At 38.0% G+C, this 26,312-nt stretch overlaps 2 protein-coding genes across 6 annotated transcripts in view; one reads left to right on the top strand and one right to left on the bottom strand.

Moving 5' to 3' along the window:
• The window catches only part of CALML6 (calmodulin like 6), a 186,581-nt gene that overhangs the window by 90,074 nt on the left and 70,195 nt on the right, over positions 1-26,312 (top strand). Inside the window, exon 4 of the mRNA XM_065575252.1 lies at positions 15,877-15,983. The gene's annotated coding sequence lies outside the window, so the exon portion shown is untranslated. The remainder of the gene's footprint in view (positions 1-15,876; positions 15,984-26,312) is intronic.
• The window catches only part of GNB1 (G protein subunit beta 1), an 83,983-nt gene that overhangs the window by 50,354 nt on the left and 7,317 nt on the right, over positions 1-26,312 (bottom strand). The window contains exon 1 of one of the 5 annotated variants that reach the window (XM_065575246.1): positions 5,232-5,322. The exons of the other annotated variants lie outside the window; for them this stretch is intronic. The gene's annotated coding sequence lies outside the window, so the exon portion shown is untranslated. Of the gene's footprint in view, positions 1-5,231; positions 5,323-26,312 lie in introns of those variants that run through there. 5 annotated transcript variants of the gene reach the window in all.

Raw genomic sequence — 26,312 nt, 5'->3', positions numbered from 1 at the left:
TTAATTTTTAAAATCCTGATATAATAAATTTAAGACTAACACAATGGGTCAAAAGAACTCAAGAGAAATTCATCTTTAAGAACAAATTTCAGGTGACCCTAAGAACACATGAACTTCTTCATTGGCAGAGAACAGCCAATTCTAATTATATAATTTAGATTAAAAAAAAAAAAAAAAAAAAAAAAGCCTGGTCACACTTACACAAGAATAAAAATAATGTTCACAAATATGTAAGCGCCCACTAAAATCTGCATTGTGAAAAGTTAAAACATTGTTTTCAACATTAGCATTATGTCCATCATGCCTTAAGTTCCAAAGCACTGCTAATAGTAACAATTAAAGTAGTAAGAAAAGCTTGTTATCAGCACTTAAACAAGGCTGTTACTATTGGTCTTAATTGAAAACAAAATATTGGGAATTACAAGAAGAGGAAGAGGTAAGACCTCAAAAATCACCAGAAGTAGTACTGAGGAAAAGAAAAGGATTTACAGTTACAAAGTATTTCAATTTCCCCCCCATACTCCCAGTTTAGAGGGTATTAACGGTTTGTACAAAGAAGTTTTGAGGGGTTTTTTAAGACTGCGTACCTCCAGCACCATATGAGACTAGCTAGTGGCCTTCCTCCAGGTGGATGATATTGACATCCACCTTCCTTTAGAGCCATTTGCGTGTTTAAAACATCACTGTCTTCACTATGCAGGGAGACATTGAATAAGGGTGTCAATGCAGATAAAGTAGATCTTTAAGCCTGCTGTGTCAGGATAATAGGGGATTATACTAAGTATAAGGCAGGAAAGCAAACTGAAGTGCAGTAACCCGAGATTAAAAAGCTAGTTTTGTAACAATCTTAACTTATTTTAAGATGTTTACCCACAATCTTTAAATGTGTTTTTCTGCTTGTATAGTAGACTATTAGCTAGAGAATTCACTTCTGGTGACCAACACTAAGATTAAGCTAGTGAGGATATGGGTCATCCTCATCCAAACTCTAATTTAAAGATGAAGAATTTAGGAGGGATACTGAATCTGCCATCAAAAGCAGAGTATAAATATATTTCCATGAAGATTTCTCTGTCTCACATTCAATCATTTCACATTTTAAAAAGAAATCAGCTGGTTTATGATCGCATCTTCCTAAAAGCTGAACAGTTAGTTTTTAGCATTGAATTAGGTGAGAACATTTAAAAGTAAACAACCCTAACTAAAGTGGAACAATGATGCACATCAGAATATGTAATGTTAATTTTCAAATTAAAAATATTTACTCCAGCAGTTCCCTGAGCCACACCTTCCCTAGTACAGAACAGAAGCCACAGATCATTCATACACTCCGGATAAAAACTAAGTTATTTGCCAGGTCCACATTAAACTATAAGAAACCCAAAAAAGTTATACAAATCTATTTTTCAGGAAGTTTAGTTTAATTTTTGGAGCAGATACTCCATGAGTATCCTGCGATGGCTGCAGGAAGCAACCCTGGTATTGGAAAATTTATTTTCAATGTAACACTGCAGTTAGTACTTAAGAATAAACCAGACAAACCATGAAGAAAAAGAAAGATTTGCAGTACCACAAGATTCCATTTTTAGATAAAATATAGTCTTGTAAAAGCAACATTAAGAATTACAGGCGAGCTAATTTTCATCACCCCACAGCACTGATTCAGTAAGGGTGTTCTTGTAATTCAACTGCCGGAGGCCCTGTCTGAAACAGCATTTCTACTCCTAGTAAGCAGAGAGCTTACAGATCTCATCATCACAGTCAAAGGAATGGGTTTTTAAAAAACAGTAGAGAAAGGAAATAAAACCATAGAAGGAGAATGTGTTAAACAAGGTTTAGGCAGTTAGATCATTGCACCAAGATGGCTGGATGACAGCCAACAGTGCAGAGCATGGTGGAAGTAATGTCCCAAAATACCCAAGTCTTTCGCCTCCAGGAAAGGAGATGGAAAAGCTGGGACTAAGAACAAATACACTGCTTCTGAGAGGGTGCAAAAATACAAAAATAGCAGTTTCAGAGATAAAACCTCTCTACTGAAAACTGAGAGAACTGCTTTCTCTCCTATCAAACCAGTTTCGTTTCCCAGTTTTTCAAAAATTAAGAGAATTGTTACACTGGTAACAGCTTGACCAGATTGTCTACTAGAAAGTCATCAATATTGAAGTATCCATGAAATACAAGTCTTGGTCTTTTCCTTAGAGATCCTCTCCCACCCCCCCACCCCCACCATCACTTTTCCTTGGGAAAAGATATTTTGAAGAACACTTTTAGATTTCCATCATTTTCCATATTACCCCAAACCTTTACATACTCAAATGAAAAAAAAATTAATAGAAAGAACTTGCTTTAAAAATTGCATTAGAAAGAGTTTTTAAAAACTGACTCCAATGATATACTGAACACACTAAGCCATCAGATGTATGAACAGGTGCTTCTCTAATTCTGCTTACACCCTCCTCCCTCCTGACAAAGCAATATAAACACATGATTTAGGAACCAAACATGCTGCATGGTTGTCTGAATACAAACGTCCACCCTTTCCTAAGGTTGTTTATATGTACACTGGTTACCTCCCAAAGACTGGTATTTGAGTTTTATCAGGATTAAGTTACCTTGAGGGAGGCCTTTAAAAGCAGTCCACACCTGAACATTGAACGTTTAGCATAATCATATGAAATATTTTCAACTCAGCAGTGTACTATATGGATAGGGACTGCACCAATTAACCTCAAAGGCCTGTACAAGGTTGAGTTGACCCCTTTAAGGTGGAGTTTTTTTGGAAAACAAGAGCAGAGAACCTCCACCTGTGCCCAAATACAACCTACCTGGGCTGCAAAGGAACCCAATGCTTTTGGCAACTCTTTAGTTTAATATTTCATTTTTTGGTGAATATTAAAGCATAAAAGCAAATCAAAATATAATGGCTGATCAAGAATTTAAGCACATAATTTTTTATTTCTTGAAATACCTGACTAGCTTTAAGGATTTTTATTCATTCGAGCTAACAAAATATTTATCTGAAGTTTGTAATATTGCTACTGAGCCCAGAATAATTTAAAAAATTGTTGTCTTCCATTTAAATTGAAGTTATTTCACTGCTGCCTCGACCAGCTAATGCTTGTTCTCTAGTGATTTAAAATAGAAATCACGTTTCCTAAGCATCTACTGAAAAGTCATCAGTGCCCGAATATTGTCAGCAAGACAAACAAGTCCACTCCTCTTCATTTTCTTTAAGTAATAAATATTACATCTAGACAAAATATTTGAGAGTAGAACAAAAAGTGTCTGTATTACAGAATTCTCCAGTAGCAATGAGAAATTCGCAACAACTTGCCCATCAAATTAAGGTGATGTTTATCTAAACAAGTGTTCTATAATGAGGAAGTGAAGATATTGCTGCATGAAAATAAAGTTAATTTTTCAACAACAGGAACTTATAGAACTGATCCACTCCGAGCCTTCAACAAATTTGTATCTACTCGAGTTCTGACTTGTTTTTGTCTAAGTTTGCTCATCTCAGGAGCATACTGCTGCAATACTAACTTGAAACAGGTCACTTAACTGCAAATGGTAGAGAGTTTGATAACTATGCATGTATTTATGTCTGTACTACCAACTCACAGATGTATATTATTCATTTCCCCTTTTACCCAGGCTCCAGATAAATCCACAAAGCTGTAATTTAATTGGAAAGGTTGCTGTGTAACTATTTTATCTTTGGCTCACCACCCACCCACCTTTCTGTATCTGTCATTTACGATCTTATACATTTTCTGAAGACACTGTCTGTATTAAAGCCCATAATTTAAATAAAATCATTCTAATATGAACATATTTTACTAATTTAAGAGTGTGTCTAAAAAGTAAATTTATCTCATTGTGCAATACACTACTGCAGTTGATGCATTCAGCCACAATACCACACGGCTCTACAAACAGGAACTACAGTAGTAGATAAGTCATGGGTGTGGTCTCACTCAAGACACCAAACAGAATATTAAAGTTTGCTTGTCAAATATTCATAGAGCTAATCTATTTTAATTCAATATTAATTCTATATAGAACTATTTACTTCTCAGATTCTCTTCAAAATACAAACTCAAAATTTAGAGAAAAAAATGGTTTATGCTGCTCCATGTTCCTGAACAGCTTCCTACTTACTATATACACCAAGCTCTTCCAAAGTCTGGACACCTCCTCTTCTATGAAACTTTGTGCTTATACCTGCATTTGGATCGCATTGTGACATACCATAGCCGTGTAGGCGCATGATCATGTGTGTGTTTGGCAAACTCACTGTTTATATAACATCTATACAGATGGTGCACACAATCTGTAGAAATGAAACTTCTATAATGTGAATACCTACTGCAAATCAAAACTCAAATGGATAGTTCTGAAGGAGTAACATCTTCAATAGCTTTATATCTGTTCCACAAAAAGACTTTGCAGCAGCTGTATGAACAAGAACGCTCCAGATGAAAGTGTACATACATTCCAGTTTTGTGTTTATTAATTTGCACTAAAGGAATAATCAGGAGCTATGAGCAGTTACTTCTAGTATGAATTATGATTAAGTAGACCAATACCTTGAGTAAAGTTTTTACTTTCATCTCATACATATCCAGTAAATCTTGCTTTAACGTACCAGCTAACCATGGCTCAGTTAATTTAACCAACACTGTGAGACTTAAACAAAAGTGAAGTTTTATATAGAAATTATGTAGGGCATCACAAAGTACTCCTATGTTCTAGGAGTCCACATAAAATAACCTGATCAAAAAATCAATTCCAATGTGGCAGAACAAGTATGCAAAACACACACACACACACACACACACACACACACCTGTTTCAGTTAACTGTTTTTCCACTGTTAGGGCAACTCGAATAATAATATACAGAAATTCAGCCATTCCAAAGATTTCCATTAGTGTTGATGTGGGGATAGTAAAACCAAACTTGCTTGTGACAGCTCTGGTGGACAGGGTTCAAGTACATTAGATTAGTGTAGCTTTATTTGTTTTTCTTCTTTAGCAGGGTACAGAGCATAAATGTCTGACAAAAGCAAAACTTAGAAAAGATAAATTAAGAAGTGTAGAGCTGAAGGACATGCCAGTTGGTCACTTCCGCAATCTTATTATGAACTTATCACTAAACACATTTTAGGTTTTCACAATACTAAATAGAAGTGCTAACTTTTGTTAATACAAGAAGAATTTAAATCTCACTTTTGCCTGAAATAATGTTCTGCCGGTTGAAGCATCTTGCAGGCTAGCAAAGGCTGAACAAATTGAGCTGACATCCGATAGTTTCAGTTGGTCCCTTCAGAGAGAAAATAATTTAGGTCAATGAAACTCATGACCGAGCTTCCCCCTTTTTTCAGGGGAGAAAAGAGCTTTTGTGTCAGATCATCACACTATGTAGCAGATGGTTAAAAGGAGTGTTTTTCTTCTGAATAGTAAAGTTTCAAACCTGTATTAAGTCAATGTTCAGTTGTAAACTTTTGAAAAAAAAAATCACCATAAGATTTTGTTCAGAGTTGGGAACATTTCAGTTATGAACAACCTCCATTCCCAAGGTGTTTGTAACTGAGGTTCTACTGTACATACAAGGCTTGAAAGGTTCTGACTGTGCAAAACAAGTTTTTTTGCTTGCTTGTTATCTTACAAGTATTAGGAGTGTCATGTCTGGTCTTCCCTAGTTTTGAGGCAGGATTGGAAATCTCAAATGTGATTTGAGCTCTCTCACCCCTTAACTGATAATAACGGGTCCTCACATTACAGGGTGACACTAACAAGAATTTCTCTTTCCCCCCCATCCCTCCATGTTTACTATATGTGTTAGAATCAAGTGTTCAAAAACCCCAAACTGGTGTTATTTCCCCCCTTTAATGATTACCTGTTTTCATAAAGCACCATTTAATTAAAGGAAGGGTGGTCTTGTGGTTCAACTACAGGAATAGGAATCAGGATGTCTGGGTTCTATTCCCCGCTTTTCCACAAACTGTTTGATCTTGGGCAAACTACTTAAGTCTCTCTATGCCTCAGATTCCTTGTGTGTATTGGCGACACCTTTCCTGTCTCCTACATGTGTTGATGTAATGGGTTACAGATGTCATTCAATAACTGTCAGATACTATAAACTCCACAGAAACTACTATAAATACCTTTAATGATGCTGCATAAATAAATAAAAATTAAAGGAGTAAGCCTTGCTGTTAAAAGGCTTGGAGCAACTTTTAGGAGCTGTATTACTGCAAAGCTGTCATGCCAACTGCAATAGGACAATTAGCCTAAGTAACTAATAAGAACAGATTTAAAAATTTTATTAGAGTGAATGTTTAAAATGAAATATACATGAGTTAAGAGGCAAAGTACTGTACATCTGGGGTCAGGCTTGGGTTATGGGGGGTTACAGGTATCATTTGCAAGGAGGTAAAGATACATATATATCACATAACCTGCATAGACCCAGATTGGGGTGCAAGAGTTTTTAAAGTATCAGTGGATAAGTGGGCTCGGGTACGCCACCCATGGAATGAATAAGGAGTCCAAGTCAGTATCAGTGTAGCGGATAAGTACATGGGTGGGGTGCGTCCCTTGGTCTGTCAGGGAAGGAAGTGGGTTATTTCCCTGGTCGGCGGTCTCGGTTACTCAGTGTGGTATTGACGGTGTCCTGTGATGTGTTCCGTATAAATGTCTCTGGACCACCTGATGGGTGTCGGACACTATGAGCTGTCTCATAAATGGGCGTAGCGTTGACCGACTCCGCATGCTCTCAGAACCGGCTCGTTGTGGGGGTCCCAGGAGCCCAGGGCGTGTATCTGGACCTCGTAGCCCTGGGCTCTCAGGGTCTCAGCCAGCAGGGTGTACTTCGACGTCTTCCGTGCTCGGGCCTCGTGGAGGGCCGGTAGCTGGTTTTCAAAAGGCACCGTGACGTCTACGATGAGGACCATCTTCTTTTCTGCGTCCGTCACGACGATGTCGGGTCGCAGTCTGCTGTCTGTCCCGGGGATGGCGGAATCGAGGGCGATCTTCCCCAGGGACGGTGGGATGGCTTTCACCAGCCGGTTTTGGATGGCGTTCCACCAGGCTCCGGAGTGCTGTTTGCATCCACAGTGGCGCAGGGTCTCGTTTGCATAGCCACACCTCCTGCAGCGCTTGTCCCAGTTGCCATGGCGGATGGCTCCGTTGAGGGGGACGCAGTTGAGTCGGGCCCTGTGGACGAACCACCAGTCAGCGAACCTGGTGAAGCTGCCCCCGGGAAGAAAGTGGTTGCTGGCGTCCCACTTGCTGGACACCTCGAACATCTTGCCCTGGTCCGGCTTCCGCTTGAGGTTCTCAGCGTAGTGGCAGCGGATGGTGTCCTTCAGGGTCCTTTCCAGCATAGCTCTGGCGGTCGGGGTGATGATGGTGTGGTCCAGGGTCTTTAAGCATGGCACCAGTATTCCCAGCTCCCAGCGCTCCTCGCACCACTTTAGTAACTAATATTTTATTAATAAACCAATATGAAACCTCCAACCTCAGCTAGTAATAGCTCTCAGCCCCTGAATTTACATTCTTGAAGTAGCATTTTGGCTTCTGGAGTATTTAAAGTTTCCCAACACAGTTACTTGTAGTGATAAAACTGGCCTGCCAGTTCTGAACCCAAAAAGAAGATTAAAAACCAAAACATGATCAGAGCTTTAGCACCCCTTTGGGCAGCAGAGCTCAAGCGGGCTCAGCCTTCAGTCCCCCCTCCTGGGGTCATGTAGTAATAAAGGGGTCGCAGTGCAATGAAGTTTGAGAACCCCTGCTCTATAGCATACAGGTGCAGACTATTCCCCTTAAGAACATTCTTCCTAAGGTATCTGGGTTATCTTTTTAAGTTTATAGCTTTTGCTTTCTTTAACTGCAGTAGGTGTTCAATTTTCTTCTCCTCCCCACCACCAATAGTTGTAGATTCCTTTTAGGACAACCTCTTTGGCTGCACGATCCTTCAACTTCTCCTTGGTTTAAGCACCCTTCAGTTTCCAAGTCAATGCAGGAAAAGTTTCTGGAGTTTATATATAGGCCTTCTTGCTTGAAGAAAAAGGGTTTTTTTTCCCCCCCCAAACTGTAGGACTGCACTGTGTATACAAGAATTCCCAAATTGTTGGTTTGTTCACAACTTTCAACATTAACAGTTTTATGAAATAGATGTAAGTTGGAAGGACACTTTGGGCATTAGTGTGCAACAAGTTCATCCAATTTTGATTCAGAATTATCCTGTTCAGTACAGATGTCCATTATAAGAGTCTTACCTGTCTACTAAATAGGCTAGCCATCTATGGTTTATTTGTTTCCAAAATACTTTAAAGATCTTAAAACTAAATTTATACACACACTTCTCCCATCATCATCCACTTACCACTTCCTTCTTGGAAACATTTTATTCAATTCACAGCATATCACTGAAGATATTGTTGTAGAATGATGTCTGAAAGTTCAATACTTAGGAACAATGCTGCTTTGTAAACTTGGGTTCCAATTAGAAAAGCAAAACTGCACATCTACTTATGGTTACTGTAAATGTTGCTGTACTCAGACAGATGTTTTACAACGGTTAGTGTGGCTGGACACCTTCTATGAGATATATTCATCTCCACATGCTTTTTGTTTTTCCATTAGTAGCAGTATTGCCAGGCTTGAACTTGAAGCGGATATTTTGCTTAGCAGACAATTTTTCAAAAGCCAGATGGAAATACACATCCAATAGAATATTAGTAAACTTTCATTATGTGACAGACATGTGATTTATTAACTGCTTAACTAGCGATATTTCTAGTCTTTTTTTAATAAAGCAGGTAGAGTACAAAAAGAAATAGTAAACTACTACATAAGTTAAAGCTTAATATATCGAATTGAATGAACAATGATTTTCATAGTGCAGAGTTTTATTCACATAACCCTCATTTTTTGCAATGCAAGTGTCATGGTCATTAGATTTTTAACAGGGGTCACCAGTAGTAATTTTAAGTATAACAATTGCAAAGTGGATTCTAATATAACTTCTAGTTTTACAAGTCTTCAGGCTGAAGATTCCTGTGCGGGTTGTTGTCTGAAGGTGAATTTTTTGAAGACCGAGTGAAACCTGTATCTATTTTTGATATACCAGAAATGGTGGGCAGGAGGAGCAGAGAATCAGACATTTACTAATAGCTGTGTTTTATCGTTAAGTCAATCAGCCCTTGGTGAAGACTTTTCTATCATTGTACATTCTCTGCCATGCCTGACAGGTCTAAGGGCTGATATTGGAACAGTTTTCATGAGGAGATATTGTAAAGTCTCGCTGAAACAAATATACTGTGAAATCTTCCTATGAAAGTCTCTTATAATAAGACAAGAAAATATTACTGGCCCCAAAAGAAAGACTTACTTTTAGTCTCCGCACAATTTTGGTTGTATTCTGTAAATACTACATCTTCATTTACCTGAAATAAACATCTATATTTTGCTGTCATAAAGTCAGTCATCACAACATAAAACTATGCATGTGCTACTGCCTTGTTAACATAGCCTTGCACGAAACTGCCGCCTGTCAAAAAAAGCAGCAAAGATGGAATTCACTCATTTTGCTTGTTCAGTGACTTAACTGTTTCAATCCCCAACAAAAACTACACTAGGATGCAGTTACTGTTGTGAATACAACTCAGTAAATTCGGGGTAACATATCACGTGACACCATTCAATAGCAATTTGATTATGATTACGGTACTTTAGTGTTTGTGGTCCCCAAGGCTGTTGCTATATAGCAGAGTTAAGGTGCCAAACAAATCATTTTTAAAATTTTAATTTGTATATCCATATTCACCAGTGCCCTCTCACAGCTTTACCACACACTGTAGCAGCACAAAACAACTAGAGTGCACTGGTTAATTAAATTAGGTTTACAGAGTAGTACAAAGTAGTTGGGAGTATGAACCCCAATTTTGCCCTCCTTCATTCCCAACATTCCCTAGCACACAGAAAGCTTAATTAACTCTCTATCTTGTCCTCTGTTGATTAGACTGGTGCAACAGGGCAGTTTTGGAATATTAGGATTAGCGAGCATTTTTGGCCTTTCCCCCCCCATAATGGAATGTCTGTCACGGGATGGTGCATAAAATCTCCTCCTGCAGAGGCACTCATGTGGAGCTGCCCTCTTCCAAAACACCCACCACATTCCATTGTTACTAGCAACAGGGACACCAAGCTGCCCCCAAAGGCCTGGGTGGCCCCCTGTACTGCCAAAACACTTGGGATTAACACCTTTTGCATTTCCTCACCAATTTTAATCATCACCTAATTGTTGCATCAATACTGTTTTTAAAGTATATAAATATACTGTATACTTATATAAATAATATTAATATAGACTATGTAAGGTTGCTTCCTTAACTGCTTCCCAACATTTGTAATTGTATCTCGTAACTGTACACACTGCCAATCTTAGAAATACAGTTTGTCAGCACAAACCTGGATGTAAATATGAAAAAGCCAATGACTACATTTAGTCTACTTATAAAATTAAATTCATAAGGATCCTGTAGTATTAAAAGTTTTACTCAAAAAGCATTACTACTGCTATCTCAAGAGACTTTATCACCAACATCATACATCTCTCCACTGGGCAAAATATAATAAGAGAATTGTCTAGTCTTTTACTAATATTTCTTTTTATTACATATCTTTTAAAAAGAAATCTCTAAAAAGTTAAAGTTCCTTGCTCACAATACAATTCTCTCCCTACCTTTTTCATAAACTTAGGGAAGCCTGCATGAAACAGAGAAAGAAAATGTTCATGATTACTAATGGAAACTGGAAAGGAATCAGAATGAAGAAAAGCCACACCCTAAAGCTGCACACAATTACATACTGCATCCAAGTTAGCTTTTTAGGTCTTTGTTACTTATATATAAAGACACACACACACACCCCTTAGCAAAGCCAGAGAGTAATGTGTCTTACTGTGGCTTGATTTTTCTTTAGATTTCTAAGATTACTGGAGATCAATATAAAGAGATTTACTTTTCAAAAGAGAAAAAATATTTGAGAAGTCTTAAGAGTGGATGGAACATAGCTGTAAAATAGCATATTTTGGAACTATTCTACTTAAGCTCTAACATATAGCAATGCTAGCTGTACATATGGAATGCAAAGGCTGTTATTTTGTTAAACAAGTTATATTACACTATCATTTTAGACAAATAAAAGGGTTTAAAGTATTTCAGAGCTGGAATTTCTTTATGCAGTTACCAAAACAAGAAATGCCCAACTGTTAAAAGCAAAACCACACTAGAAATGAAAGGTTTTATATTGAAGTTATATGTAAAATACTCAGCATTCTACACTAATGTACCTAGCTGACGCACTGCAATTTCAAACATACATGAAGAATGAATTAGGTTTCTGAAGGTATCAATTCCTCTTTAGGAGAAACCTAACTTCATAGCAGATACATAGAGAAATAGATCCTGGAAAAGTAAGTAAGTAGATTACCACTGTTGAGAAGAGACCTCTGATGATGGTTTTTAGGTGACTAGATACAATACATATTTAGCAATTAGCGAAGGAATGAGCCTTCTGCCTGAAATTTCCTTTAGAAACACTTCCCTCAACCCAGTCACCCACCCACCTCCAAAACTGGCACCTTTAAGGAGACAGTAAGTTAATACCTCACACAAGATTAAGGAAAGTCTAGTACTCTTACATGGATGAATATCATTTGTTCAGAGGTGTAGACATTGGAAGTAACTGGGCACCAGGACTGAGGGTATGAGTTAAGCCATCATCATCAGATAAAGATGCTCAAAGGCCACATATGTCTTCTAAAATATACTCAAGTGTTGACAAGTGGTATTTTGGCACAGAAAACCTGTTCAGCATTTCAAACATGAAGCTGGAATCAGAGATTTGACTACCTTCACTGTGATGTTGATATTCTGTGGTTGTCATTGTAGGTTGCAGTGACATTTGAGAAGACTGAATGGGTCAGTGTACAGAAAATAGGGTCTTTTACCTCAAGGTTGTTGGTTCAAAACACTGCCGGCGAGTTGCGATTCAGACCAGCTCGGTAGACAATTGTCTACACTACAAAAATATCACAAACAGCACGAACTGCAACTCTTTTTGCAGTCCTAGAAGAGAGGCCAAGGGCACAAATGTGACATGGAAAGTGAACCTCCCTCTCATTCCGGGAGCTGGCATCTCCAGGTCAGGATAGAAGCACATCAGTGTCAAGGGGAAGATGGATGAAGTGGCAGTTTGTACTGCTGCTCATGATTAGCCTGATTTGTTAAACTGCAATTGCGTCTCCCAGCTCCAAAAAAATGTAGGTCCACGCTTCTCACAATTAATAATCACACCAAAAATACTTAAAAAAAATCCTTTCCCTTAGGATCACAAGGGAAAGTTATACTAAAACTCCAACACAACAGAACATAGCTGAAGTGATAAGTAACGCAAGCAAAGAAATCTAACCATACTTGATTAAGAGAAAAACTAACCACCTTACATGAAATGTAGAATCCACGTTTCCAGGTAAAAAACGTTAGTTGCACCCTCAGATTCAACCAGTCTGAACCAACTGAACTTGTAGCAGTCTGTCCAGACAACACCAAACAACAGTTCACTTAGTAATTCCTTGTCAAGACTGGAAGAACCAATTTTGGCCACAACAACTCTGGTCCAATTTTCAATGGATGCAAAGAAAATTGCTCCATTTCACAGTTTTTTTTCCCTATAATCGTAATAAAAAGATCTTTAGCTTCAAGACTGCTTGAAGCACATTTAAAAGAGAACAAAAAATGATGAGCCACTAGGAAACCTGGGATAAAGAGAAAAAAATATATACACTGTGGATTGAAAAAACTGTAAAACTGCAATGGGGGAGGGGGGGTAAGGGAAGTAAACTTGTAAAGGACACACGATTACCATATCATGAAACAAGGTTTAACTGGGGTGTATTATAAAATATCTGCATGAACATGCAGATGTACATGGTTGTTTGACAACTACGTAAAGTGAAGATTAGAAGCAATTTAATTTTTAGAAAATTTAAAGTATGGAGACAACATATGTTTAGAATTTGTGTCATCTCTTATTACTAGATCAGCTGAATCAATGAGTTAATGGTTTTGGAGAGCTTAAAGAAGGGAAATTCCAACAGCAGCATAAAACAAAAAATATGCATTAAAATCAAAGGAGTGGAAGCAGTCTGTGTTGTTGATCCAAGCAATTTACAACTAATTCCAGCTGTGACAGAGCAACCAATGACGTAATCATAACCTAGCAAATACCTACAGTAAAAATTTAACATTTCCCTCCTAACCAGTTTTCAAAGATAAACTTATTTGTAGCAAAAAGTTGCTTCAACACATTTAAACACCTACTTCATCAACCGTTTTGAAATATATTGTACATTTAGCATTAACACACATCTTTGCTAGGCTAGTGAAATACGGAGCCCTTCTTAAACTATGTGCCCTCCATTAGACAATTCAATGAATTAGAATTTACACAAGGTTATGCTGCTACCATAGTCTTCATATCCTTCCTTACTTGATTGCCTCGAATACTGAGCACATTAAACCAGTGAAATGAAGAATACAGGCTACAACTGTTTCGTAAAAGTGCTATTTTTTTTTTACTGAGGCGGCTGTAAAAGCGATCTTCAAGAGATAATGTTGTATTTGTTCCACTTTGTTCCTTTAATGACGTAAAACTGGTTTGACCAATACTAGAACCCTATGCACCAAGCCAAATTATGCTACAAAAGAGTGTTCTACATTACTCAAAAGCAACAAAATAAGATCTCACCCAAACTATATTCTACACTGAAAAGTGTACAACTTCCAATGGTAGCAGAAGCTAGATGTGTTGCAATCAACTTACACAGCTCTTGAGAGGAAGAACAGATTCAGAGACTCCCTCTCCTCTTGCCTAATACTGACCCCACGATACAATTAACAAGTTGGACTAACACCAAAGGGAATATATCATCCAGTCTTCGCTGACTACTTCAACAGTGATTTGAATAAACATTCATCCAGACAGAATGGTCGTGTTGATTCATTTTCTCAAGCACAATAAGGAGTGCCCTCCTAAAAGCTCCAACAGCTGATAGCTGCAAGTGTAGCTAACTGGGTGAACACAGTCAAAAATACACAAGATGACGTTCCAGCCCAGGAGATCACTTCTGTTGGACAGCACACTCTCTTTGCCCACAAAGCTATTGCTAGCATAGAGTAAAACTTTAATGCCTTCAGGTAGTTACATTTTGAGGATGATTCTAGTGGAAAATAAAGCATTTCTTCTTAATAGCTCAGGGCCCGTATGACAATACTCTCTACGGATGTTCCTGTAATCATAATGCTGCTTATTGAGAAGAACAGGGAGACTAAACTCATGAAGGCTCAGTGTCAGAAAAGAAGAAAAAAAGACAACCTACTTGGGATGGAAAGTTGGTGGTGCCTCTGCTGTTTTTAAATTTGAGAATGTGGGTAACGTGAGCCGATTTAATATGTTTACATAGACAACCGTTCTAAAACTGTATTCTAATTAAACTAAACTCGTATCCCAGGACATTCACTTCTTTAGAAATCACATTTCAAAGACGGCTTTTCAATTCCATGTTCAGAGACAGTCTGGCCAAGGTCTGACTCTTCTGTAGGGCCCGTCTATCAATATAGCCCAGTTATAACATCTATTTCAATTCCTTTTTGACTGACTGCTGCTATTTTAATCCTCTCTCTGTAATAATGGAGCTGTTGCTGAAGGAGAGAAAAATCTATTCCTTGAAGAGCTGAAAGCTCCAAAAACTGCCCACTGAAGGAGGTAAAAGCCAATTAATAGGGGAGCAAAAAAAATTGCAAGAGTATATGAAGTTATTCCCTTTATATGCTCTATAGAACAGACAGGAATCGAGAAACTACCCAAAGACAGAAATCACACCGTTCTGTTCAAAGACATTAAATCCTGTCACTCAAGAATGACTGACAAAACTAATCTGTTCTTTGTTTCTGGAAAGTAAAAGGGAAGCCCAGAACCATGAATGATCTGAGAACTGGTGTGAAACATGACATTCATGGAAGTACTTGCAGAGATATTTCCCTCCGATCAGATTCTCACTAAATAAGAAAGCAAAAGTTAAGATTAGCTGCTCACATATGGCAGCTTCCCAAGATGTAGAGCGAGAACTTTTTGGTGGATATGTGGATCCTGAGCACTAGAGACTGGCCACTTTTTAACTGCCTCTGAAACTTCACACACAAGAGCACCAATTCCATAAAAGAACTAGTTTCAGGGAAACTATTTCACTCTTTGATGTGCTGATAATTTATGGAATGGGTATGAACATTTTTTTACACCTCTTAAATTTGAGTTGATTTTGCTGTAGTGAAAGTGAGAGGAGTCAAGCTTACTGTGGACAAAGCATTGTTTGTTTCCTCACACACAGTTCAGCCAGCACAGTTTATTCCTGACCTGCAATATTCATATTGTTCTAGAGAAGGGCTTCTACTAAGCGTCAGTTGACTATCATGCTGACTTGCATGAATAAGGCTTACTCAAATTAAAGTATGGACATTTTGTTTTTGCAAAGATTCCTAGACATCTTTAAATGACAAGACTCAGATGCAACAATCCCACTTGATTTTTAAATATTAAACACCTTCAAGGTTCTCTGTTCATATATTAGTTTCCCCAACTAGGCTAATAATGTTCAATGAATCATGAAAGAATGAGATCATCAACCTGATGAACCTCATTCAGTGTTGCAAATACAATTTTTATAAAAGTAATGATTGTTTACACAATGTCAACTTAACTATAAGAAAAACTGGAGTGATCAAGTTTATTTTTCTCTTTGCTACAGGTTTTTAAGTGGCCTTTTAGAAGAAGTGTTCATCACCGGACCTGTGAATATCAGATAATGAAGTAGGGTATACTCAAGTCATCTAGTACATCAATCTTGAAAGACAGGTAATTTGCAATTTTCTTGAGGTTTCATTAAGAAAAAAGGATATTCACGCCCTTGCTTACTGAATTCTGGAAATGTTATCACCTCTCATGCTTAATAATCTTCTCTGAACTGATAAGCAATTCTCTGTCTAAGTGTGGTCAAGTAGCAAAGAAATTACTTATTTTAACCCTTCACAATAATATACTCCAAATAAAGCAAACCTATATAGATATTTGACAACAGTATCATAGGACAAACTAGCAAGAAGCAGAAAATTAACGATGTGCCATACCATACTTTTATCCAGCTGTTCATAGTAAATATAGTATGTATAGCAACCATTCTGATCTAATAAGAGATGCCTTCAATATTGAGGTAAAACAACTGAATACAGCAGCTATATCAGAATATTTAAATTGATTCATTCTTCAGCAAAGTTCAAATTTGTACGGTAAGTTTGTTGCATCCTCACCTTTAACAAATTCCTTTTACACTGATTTGTGCAAGACAAACTCTGGTATTCTTATTTTTTGAGATACTACACTTTAATTACAACTCAAACCCCTTCCCCCCCCCCCCCCCCATGGTCACACTCATTGCAAAGATGACCTTACATTTCAGTAGCAAAAGACAATGGCACTTTAAAGAAGCAAGCTACTACCCCTTTTTCTGCTCTGATGATCCATCCAGTCAATTTTCACTTCTGGCCCATTAGTACTAATAGCGTACAGAAGCCAGCATTTCCTATAGTTATGAAGTTACAGGAACAAAGCAGAATACCAGGTGGGGTGAAAGGAACTGCAGAAGAGAAGGAATACAATAATTTAGGAAGATTTAGAATAAAAATGTATTATTGTTAAGTATTATCCGTGTTTGCTGTTGTACAGTACAGAAGATAAGAGTTCCTTCCTCAATGAGTTTATAATCAAAGAGATCACACAAAACGCAGAAAGTTTCTACAGCATGTGTATGTGAGGGTGACAGGATTTTTGATATGGGTGGATCAAAGCAACTATTCATCCACAAAGATTAGCAGAGGACCATACAGAATGGGCTACCTCCGTTACAAACTTCCAGCACTGGAGATGCCACCTAAGGGTATGTCTTCACTACCCACTGGATTGGCGGGCAGCGATTGATCCAGCAGGGATCGCTAGACACAATAAATCGACCCCCGAGCGCTTTCCCGTTGACTCCTGTACTCCAGCACTGCAAGAGGCGCAGGCAGAGTTGATGGGGGAGCGGCAGGAGTTGACTCACCGTGGTGAAGACGCCACAGTAAGTTGATCTAAGTACGTCGACTTCAGCTATGTTATTCACGTAGCTGAAGTTGTGTAACTTAGATCGATCCCTCCCCCGTGTAGACCAGGACTAAAATGACAAATTTTGTTATTCCAAGTAAAAATTAAGAGAAAAGATTGCTCATGCAGCTATATCAAATATATGCACAAAAAGCCATAGCGTTATCCCTGGCTGTGCTGAACTGAACTTTCATTTCACTACAGCTGTTAACGCTAGTGCAACTCTGCAGGTGGCAGCAGGAGAGGGAAATACTAAACAGGGTCCTATTTGTTTTTGTTTTAAAATCACCATGTTGTCTAAGTGCGCTCCAAGGACTGGTCTACTCTTAAAAATTAGATCAACCTAGTTACGTAGCTCAGGGCTGTGAAAAATTTAGTGCCATAAGTAGGACAACCTAATCCCTAGTGTAGACCCAGCTAGGTCCACAGAACGATTTTTCCGTGGTCCTAGTTACCACCTCTTGGAGAGATGGATTAACAAACGTTGACAGGAAACCCCCTTGCAGCGAGGTAGGAAGTGTCTGCACTACAGCGCTACAATGGCACAGCTAGTGCCATAGCTGTGCCGCTATAGTGTAGATATGACTTGAGTAGGTAAGGACCACATGGCAGTAAGTCATTCATCACCTGAGACATGCATTCCTTAGTGTTCCTGCCATGGAGCTGCTCTAACATTTATCTCCTAAAAATGCCTGACGTAGCTAAGGCCTCAGGCTGAACACAGAATTAGCAATGCTGTTTCAGCCTTGAGGCCTACAAGAACAACCTGTGCAGGAAAAAAGTATGATCAACCACAACAAAAAGAACTTGACTATTTATTCCTAAAAAAAGGCCTCTTGACCAAAACTTTACTTTCCAAAATAAGTATTTAAGATAGCACTATCCGAAAGTATCAAAACTAACATCCCTCAAGAGTTCAAAATACTGCGGTTGCAAAATAGCAATTTCATATCTGACATTTTAAACTCAAGTCATGGTTCATATCATCCCCTGCTGTGGAAAAAATCTTTGGAAGGGTAAACAAGTTCCGCGCATTCCACCACATGGAATGCCCAGTGTTAACGCCTCATGGGGTGGACGAATGCTAGTTGACACAAAAGTGATGCAAGGCGTGGGCTTGCAATCATATCAAGGCATCATGAAGAGGCTGCCCTTCCACGTAGCAAGCTCTGAATGTGGCCACTCTACCATTGGTTTCTGTCTGCTACTAGTCCCACTGAGGAGGGAGGAAGTTTTGATACTTCAGGGTTTTGCGCCATATAATCCACAGGATTTCAAGGGAACAAGTACCATCCAGAGAAGCCTCTGCTTCCTCCAGAACCCCAGACTTGCAATGCTCATGAAGGGGGGCTCCTTGCAATTTGGTCATATCGGCTGTGCTCCCCTCCTGCAATAGTCAGCCCCAAATCTCACTTTTGGTCCCTTATAATCTCTTCTAATGTGCAACATATGGGGCCTTAAGTATCTGAATACACAAATCCATCTTCTTAGTACCTAAAGTTCAGAATTATTCTATGGACACAAGTAAAATATTTTTACATCTGTTACTATTAATTCCAATTTTTTAGAACAGAATAGGAAAGCCAAACAATAAGAACCGAATGCCCCATTTCCTTCTTTGGGCACATGCTATTTTTAGTTGTATCTGCTTTTTCCATGCACATATATCCAATGCTACTATCACTCCATGTGGGCTGAGACACGCTCCCTGAAGCTCAATTAATTTCAAGCTCCATTCCTTAAAAACCAGATGAAGTATTGGGCTACATGCTTTGAGAAACAAAGAACTCTCACACTGAAGAATGCTTGCAGGAAAAAAACAAACCAATGAGTTATCTGGTTAGTTTTTCACTTTCTGTGTCCCTTTCCCAAATTATGGTTCACGTCTTTTTGGCTATGTGACTCCAATTCTCCAGCCCAAATACAAGCTAAAGAAGTCTTGAAAAAAAAAAAAAAATGCAGTTCCACCACAAAGGGATAGCAAGATTCTGAGGGATCATGCCACTGAAGTTCTACCTATGGGCACATGGAGGACATAGAATAGGTCGAAAGAGGTGCAGGGGGGACTTGGCCAATAGATTCACAACTATGTAGATCCATTGACTACATCCTCAACCAAGGGGTGATGGCGGGTTAAAAACACTTAAGTCTGGTCAACACTAGAGTTAAGTTGATGCAAGACAGCTTATATCGATGTAACTACGGAATTGTCTACACTTAAATTTCACTCCTGCCAACATAACTGCCCTGCTATGCCAATTTAATAATTTCACCTCCACAAGCAGCACAGAGCTAAGGTTGATGTGGTCATGCAGACACTGCGTCGCTTACATCGACTGTTACAGGCTTTCAAGTGCCATCCCACAATACCTCACACTGATTTACAATCAATACAAATGCTCCTGGTGAGGACATGCACTGCTGACAAAAGGAGCCAAGCGTAGACATGCACAAGAGGTGCAACTACTGCGGCAGCTGTATGCCAACCTAAGTTAGGTCGGCTTAATTTTGCAGTGTAGACATGGCCTTAGAAATGTTACCAAAACCTCAAGTCTGCAGCAGAAAATGTGGATTGACTCTGCTGCTATTTTATGATAGGGAGGAACTGTGCTCCCAACTGCCTGTGAAAAATCAATTTGAGCTTTGAGCACAATAATGCACTTGTCCCTTAACAAAAAAGCTTTCCCCTGCTGCTTGACCTTGATAAAATCATAAATCATGCTGTTGATGACATTACCACTGCACTGGAAGTGACATCAATATGAGTATTAGGACCTTCATGATGGGATTAAATTGGAGAAGAGTGGTTGTATTGGAACAATACCTTGTTTAAACAGATATCGGTAGTCAAAAATAGGAACATTCAAGACATGAAAAATTAATTTATATTTAAATCTAGAGCATAAAGACTCACCCAGCATGCAATCCATCAATGCTTAAAAAAAAAATTTAGTTTATTTCTTTTAAATGATCACTGTCTATTCTGTACACTGTGCTAATTACGTATATACTCGTTCACTGTTTTACCAAAATATTCAGCTTATGATGCATCAAAGAGCAAGAGTCGGCTTATAAATGGGTCTACACCAAAATTTGAGTATTTTAAACTCTATGGAATCATTGAATTGAATATCTAATACATTGTCCTTTTGTTTACCTGGAGCGACTGCAGACATGGAGCCCCACAGCTCCCCGTGGCCGTGGTTCGCACGCCACTTCCCGCAGCTCCCATTAGCTGGGAACGGCGAACCGCAGCCACAGGGAGCTGAGGGGCTCCAAGCCTGAAAACGCTCCAAGTAAACAAAACGTCCCAACCCGCCAGCGGCTTACCCTGACGGGCCGGGAGCCAAAGTTTTCCAACCCCTGAAATATAGGGTCAGCTTATGAAAGGGTCACACAGTTTTTGCTATTTTTACCTTTCCATTTTTGGGTGTGGGGATGTCGGCTTATAAACGAACGGACTAATGAACAAGTATATACGGTAAATACTTAGTGGTCTCAAAATATAAAATTAAAAATTAAGATTTTACAATTTACTTTAGATATTTTAATTTGCTGTGTAGACTAAATCTAAACTAGCATAGTAATCCTTTTCCCTTTACAAATACATGCCTGTTAATCAGGAAATTGAGTGAAGTTGACAAGGATAATTTATTGCTCCTGTTCTCATCACATCACTTAGGCTATGTCTACACAAGCACTTCTGTCCGTCAGGGGTGTGAAAAAAACATACCCCTGACCAAACAAATTTCACAGACAGAAGTGCAGGGGTGGACAGTGCTATGTCAGCAGGAGACTCACTCCTGTTGACATACCACTTCTAATAAGTGGCAGTAGGTTTAATTATGCCAATGCGAGAGCTCTCTCCTGACGGCATAGAGCAGCTACACGGGAGACCTTACAGTGTCGCAGCTGCATCAGTACAGCTGTGCAATTGTAAGGTCTGTCGTAGAACAGCCTTAAGGTAGAAGAGCTTAAGAAGAGCTCTGTGTAAGCTCGAAAGCTTGTCTCTCTCATGAACAGAAACTAGTCCAATAAAAGATACTATCTCACCCACCTTGTCTCTCTAAAGTATACCAAGGCAGCCAATTAAATTGTATTAACTTCTACAATGGTACTTTTAGCAGTGTGAATTAATCCACACAAATAAGATTCCAACAATCCAAAAATAGGAGAGATGGTCAACCTAAGCAAAGAGTTCTTAAACTCTTTTCTCAATGAGTGTGAATCTTAACAATTGTACCTAAAAAACATCTAGGCATATTTTCCATGTGCAGAATTAGTGGAAAGTGTTCTGGCCACCAGCCCTTATCCAGCAAGGCATTTAAGCACATGTTTAAAGTTAAACATGTGAATAATGTCACTGACTTCGGCAGAACTATTCACACTTAAATGTCTTGCTGGACTGGGGCCTTAGTGCTGTAAAGGAATACAAGCTGTATTGAAAATTAGTTTGGTTACTTATATTCCACTGTAGATAAACATTATGCTTTACCATACAGATAAAGGCAAATTCCCTGCTTCAAAAACCTTGTAATATTAGGTCCTGATCCTGCAAATCACTTTGGCCATGTCGATTCTTACCACTGACTGACTGCCTTTAACGGAACTGTGCAAGATGATCCCCTTGCAGTATTACGGCCTTAAGACATACTGAAAAGGACTCCAACTGAGGGAAGGATTGAACAATGTTTTGTTTTTTTTAATACAGTAAATAGAAAGTTATTTGAAAATATATTCTAATTACTTATAGTACAAGACAGCCAGCATATATTCCTTTAAACTGTAAGGGGGCATGGTTTCAAGGCCCAGCCTGGAGACATGCCATTTTTCACTCTAGATTGTAGACTTAGTCCTCAGGCTAACAAGCATCAAGGAAATTCAAGACCTAGTTTAGTATATGAGTTCATATTTATCTTTGTGAAAAAAGAGGTTGCAAGTGACTAGAAACATTAAAATATCACATTATATTATATGCAGGCCATCCTCTTATATCTGGAGATTTGCCAGGATGCTTTGCCACAAAACTTCAAATGTGGCTTGAAACATCTTCCCCATTATCAAGGAATTTACACAGCTTAAAAAAAAAAACAAAAAACATTTTCTCAGGATATTCTATTCAATGACAAAGTGCAGGATTTGAGGAAAATGCAACAAAATTGCATCTAAAAAAACAACAACTTATGATTAAATCTTATGTATACAACACTAAGAAGCATCAGCAGGTTAGAGAACACTCAAGTAGCCACATCTACAAACTACTACACCTGGGTCTAAAAGCCCTATATATTTCGGTTCTATTTTTTTTTTAAAGTGTTTTTGGATTTCCTCTTGCTACCAACAAATATATTTGTATTAACAAATGTGTTTATATAAAGCATTTCCCTACCGTGCTGGAAATCCAAGTACAATGCTTTGCTGAGAATTAGAAAGTAAATTGACTATGAAAGGAAACTGAAACTGACTAGTCTAGCTTCATTGTCCAAACTGAGTGAAAGAAATTGGATTTTTAAATATTTGAGTACACTTTATTTTTCTCCATTTATACTATGACGATGACACAGGTAATAAACTTTTAAACTAAACTAATAGAATTTTTATCCCAACAATGTCTCTTTCAACAAAAAGACTTCACTTTCTAATAATTTTATGCAGCTTCTAACTCATTCAAACTTTTTCTACAAAGAGCTAATAACTTGTCTAACAAAACCTGCTGTAGCTGCAGTGATTGTAGTTTGATTGTCCATGAAGTCCCAATTCTCCCATCATAGTTGTCAGAAGCATTCAAAATATGAAAGAGCTATTGTAGCACACAATTGGAAGCTTATTTACGGACATTAACTGGATATTTTTAATCAAAAAAGCTGATCAACATGTTTGAAGTAATTTAATTTTTCTGCTCAGTTGCTAATCTCTGTAAAAGTCCTAACTGTGCTATTAACATTTTCTATTATTTGTTAAGCAGCAACAGTGGGATTGGTTCTGTACAAGACATGGAATTTACAAGCTAAGCACACTTATGTTCTGCACACTGGACTGGACCTTTCTGCATTAAAACCCTGATCAGTGCCTATTCTGCAAAACTGGCAAGCTTCAAGGTCCAAAACTTGTGAACCCAAGAGGGCTGATATACACAATTTGTTTCTAGCCCTGACAAGTAATACTATCTCAAACTTCAAAACACAGCGATTCTTAAATACAATCTTATTTTCCCATATCATCGCCATACACAATTACAACTACTTCAAATTAGTATAAAGCAGTATTCTAATTAGAGGTTCATGATATATTGGCTGCTAAAATCATACATGCAATGAAGAGGTGGCAGAAAAATAATGTCATATTTTGAAATACTTACTGGGCCACTGGAGCTCCTCTTGAAAGTGAAAAGAGGAACTGTTTATGATGTCAGCAGCAGCACTAGACTAAAAGGGCTTCTGAGAGTGTGCTAGGCAAGGGAACTCCCACAGAAAAAATAAATATGAACCGCTAAGGTTTTTTTTAAACCATTGAGAAAGTTTAAAGTGCGAGCGAGGACCAACCTACAAAGAATTCTCTCGTCATCCAAGTTACACTTTTGAGCCTGATGAATTCAGCGTAAGGTCCAGGGAACAACAAGACACCCAGTTTTTCAGAGTCTGCATCCAAATAGTATGAAGGTGTAGATAGAAGCTGAAATGACTGCAGTTTCTGCCTTCTGTCATACTGACTTTCATTGCCTATCAACACATGTTGTTCCTGGGTCAGCAATACTTTGACTCTAGTGTATGGCTCCAGATTATGAAATTTATGAAAATAACTACATCAATTTAAAAATTAGAACACTGAATTTATGGGTCATTCAGCTACAAGTCCAAGAAATATTTCTTATCTGGTTTTAAATAGCAAAGGGAACAGTCATAACAATAAACAAGTTATCAGGCACAGAAGAGGTGCATACTGATTGCCAGGCAGTGTGGCAGCCAGTGCTTATGAAAATTCAGGACTTCGTAATCTGCAGCATAATTAAATTGTTATAAAAACCATCAAGCAAGCTGTTGGTGATCTTTGTACAGACAACACTTTCACCTAACAGACAGTGGTCTCTATCCACTAAGATCTTCAGCACCCCTAATATTCATTACCTCATGAAGAGTGTGTTACATGACTATCACCAATGCAACATATGGTTATCCTTTCTAATAGTTTAATAAAGTACAGGAACTTTTACTTCCTTGCCTGGCATATTATAATCTGATTTGGAGTCTCGGTGATTTCAGCAGGATACAATCACAACAGGAATCCTTGCCCCCATTTTTCTGCCTTATTTTGTCAGACCTATGGAAAGTAACAAGCCCCATTTTTTGTTAGATCACTTTGACAAGAGCATCTTCTAGGACATACATCTAATGTGAATTTCTACAATTTAAAATTAGCTATGAGAATTAGATTTCTTTTTAGATTCTTACAGCGTACAAGTGCCTACTTTGATACATTTTACTATTTTATTTATTGAGTATGACCAGAGCTGGAAGATTAATTTATATGATACCATCATAAACCTCAGTGTGACAAACTTGATGCTTATGTTGATGCATTTTAAATACAGCAAAAGTCTACTGTAAATACAGCACAATATTTTGCACCAAAACATGCCATGTATCGAACCTCATGGTCTGAGCGAATGAACTGTCAGCCCAACAATTAAAAAAAAAAAAAAAAAAAAAAAAAGGTATACAGAGGACAAGGAAGAGGAAAAGAATTCATCTTGAGCCTGTCAATATAGTTTATTCTAGTGAGATCAAAACAGAACTTATGGCATAAGTCTACAAAAGAAAGCCTGCAACAAAATATCACAGGGTTTCATAATGCATACATAAATAGGGAATCAAGAGCCATGATATAGCCATAGTTTCTATGATTTCAAATCTTCAAACTGATCAATGTTCTTGTCTGCCCTTAGATTTTCCACTTTTAAAGCCTTAACGACAATATATTTAAACATTAATTCTTGCAGAATACCATGTAGTTCAAAACCATAAAATAACCTATATCAAAACAGCTACATATTTTCCCCTGGTAAAAAATGACTGGGATAATCAGAGTTGCCACAGGCATTCAAATGACAAATTCAAGTTGTCCCAAGAATGTGCCGACCATTACTATTGGTCATTTAAATTCAGTCTCTAAAGCAGCTACCTTGTAATTTTAAAAGTGAACAACTGTATATTCTTCTGTCAGAAAAATCTGTTAGTAATCTGTCTGAGCTTCCCACAAAGTACAAAAAAAACCCACCCACAGTAAATACCTGTGTAAAGAGCCATACACTTTAGATAAAATTCTAGAGCACCTCTATTTATAGACATCATTTCAATAAGGCTCTCAGTTGTTGCAACTTATTTCCTCAAAACAACATGCATGCTAGTACCCCAGAAGTGAAATTTACATGAATTTGCTTATAAACAAATAAGCAAACAGAACACGAACGATAGAGATGTTTGGAACATAAAATGCAGAAAGTTTAGAACCAGCTAACAAGCAAAAGGTCTTACATAGTTTACATAATAGATGAGAAGTATAGAAGTATTTGACTTTAGGGAAAAAACTAATTCTTCTTTATGCAGAGGGGAATATAATTACAAAAGCAGGTAGCAGTTAAGATTATTTAGAATATGAATAGAGTGGTTTACAAGAGCAAAAATGAAAGGGTACATCACAACCATGATTGTTAAGAAGAAACAGGCAAAACTTTCATGTCAGTGATGCCTACTCACCCTTGGTTTGTTGTGATTCTTTACCTTATGGCAGCCTTGCAAAATTCAACTCACTCAACTTTCCTGGACCAAGTAAATTTTTGATGACTGAATGAGTGTGAACAAGCAGCTTTGGTGCCTTACCTGCTATAATGCTCACAACAAGTTTGTAAGGCCGCATTAAGGAGTTTGTGGAACTGCATATTTTGCTATTACAATTTTTTTCCTTTCTTGAAAGAATTGTAGATGATGACAATATATTTTAATTATGATCCTTCATACTTGTATTCAGCCTTATGGCATCTCCCATTGTAAT

Source organism: Chrysemys picta, chromosome 21 (assembly GCF_011386835.1).
Source record: "Chrysemys picta bellii isolate R12L10 chromosome 21, ASM1138683v2, whole genome shotgun sequence".
Lineage (NCBI taxonomy): Eukaryota > Metazoa > Chordata > Testudines > Emydidae > Chrysemys > Chrysemys picta.
Note: the sequence above shows the minus strand (reverse complement) of the source record. Positions and strands in the feature narration are given on the sequence as shown.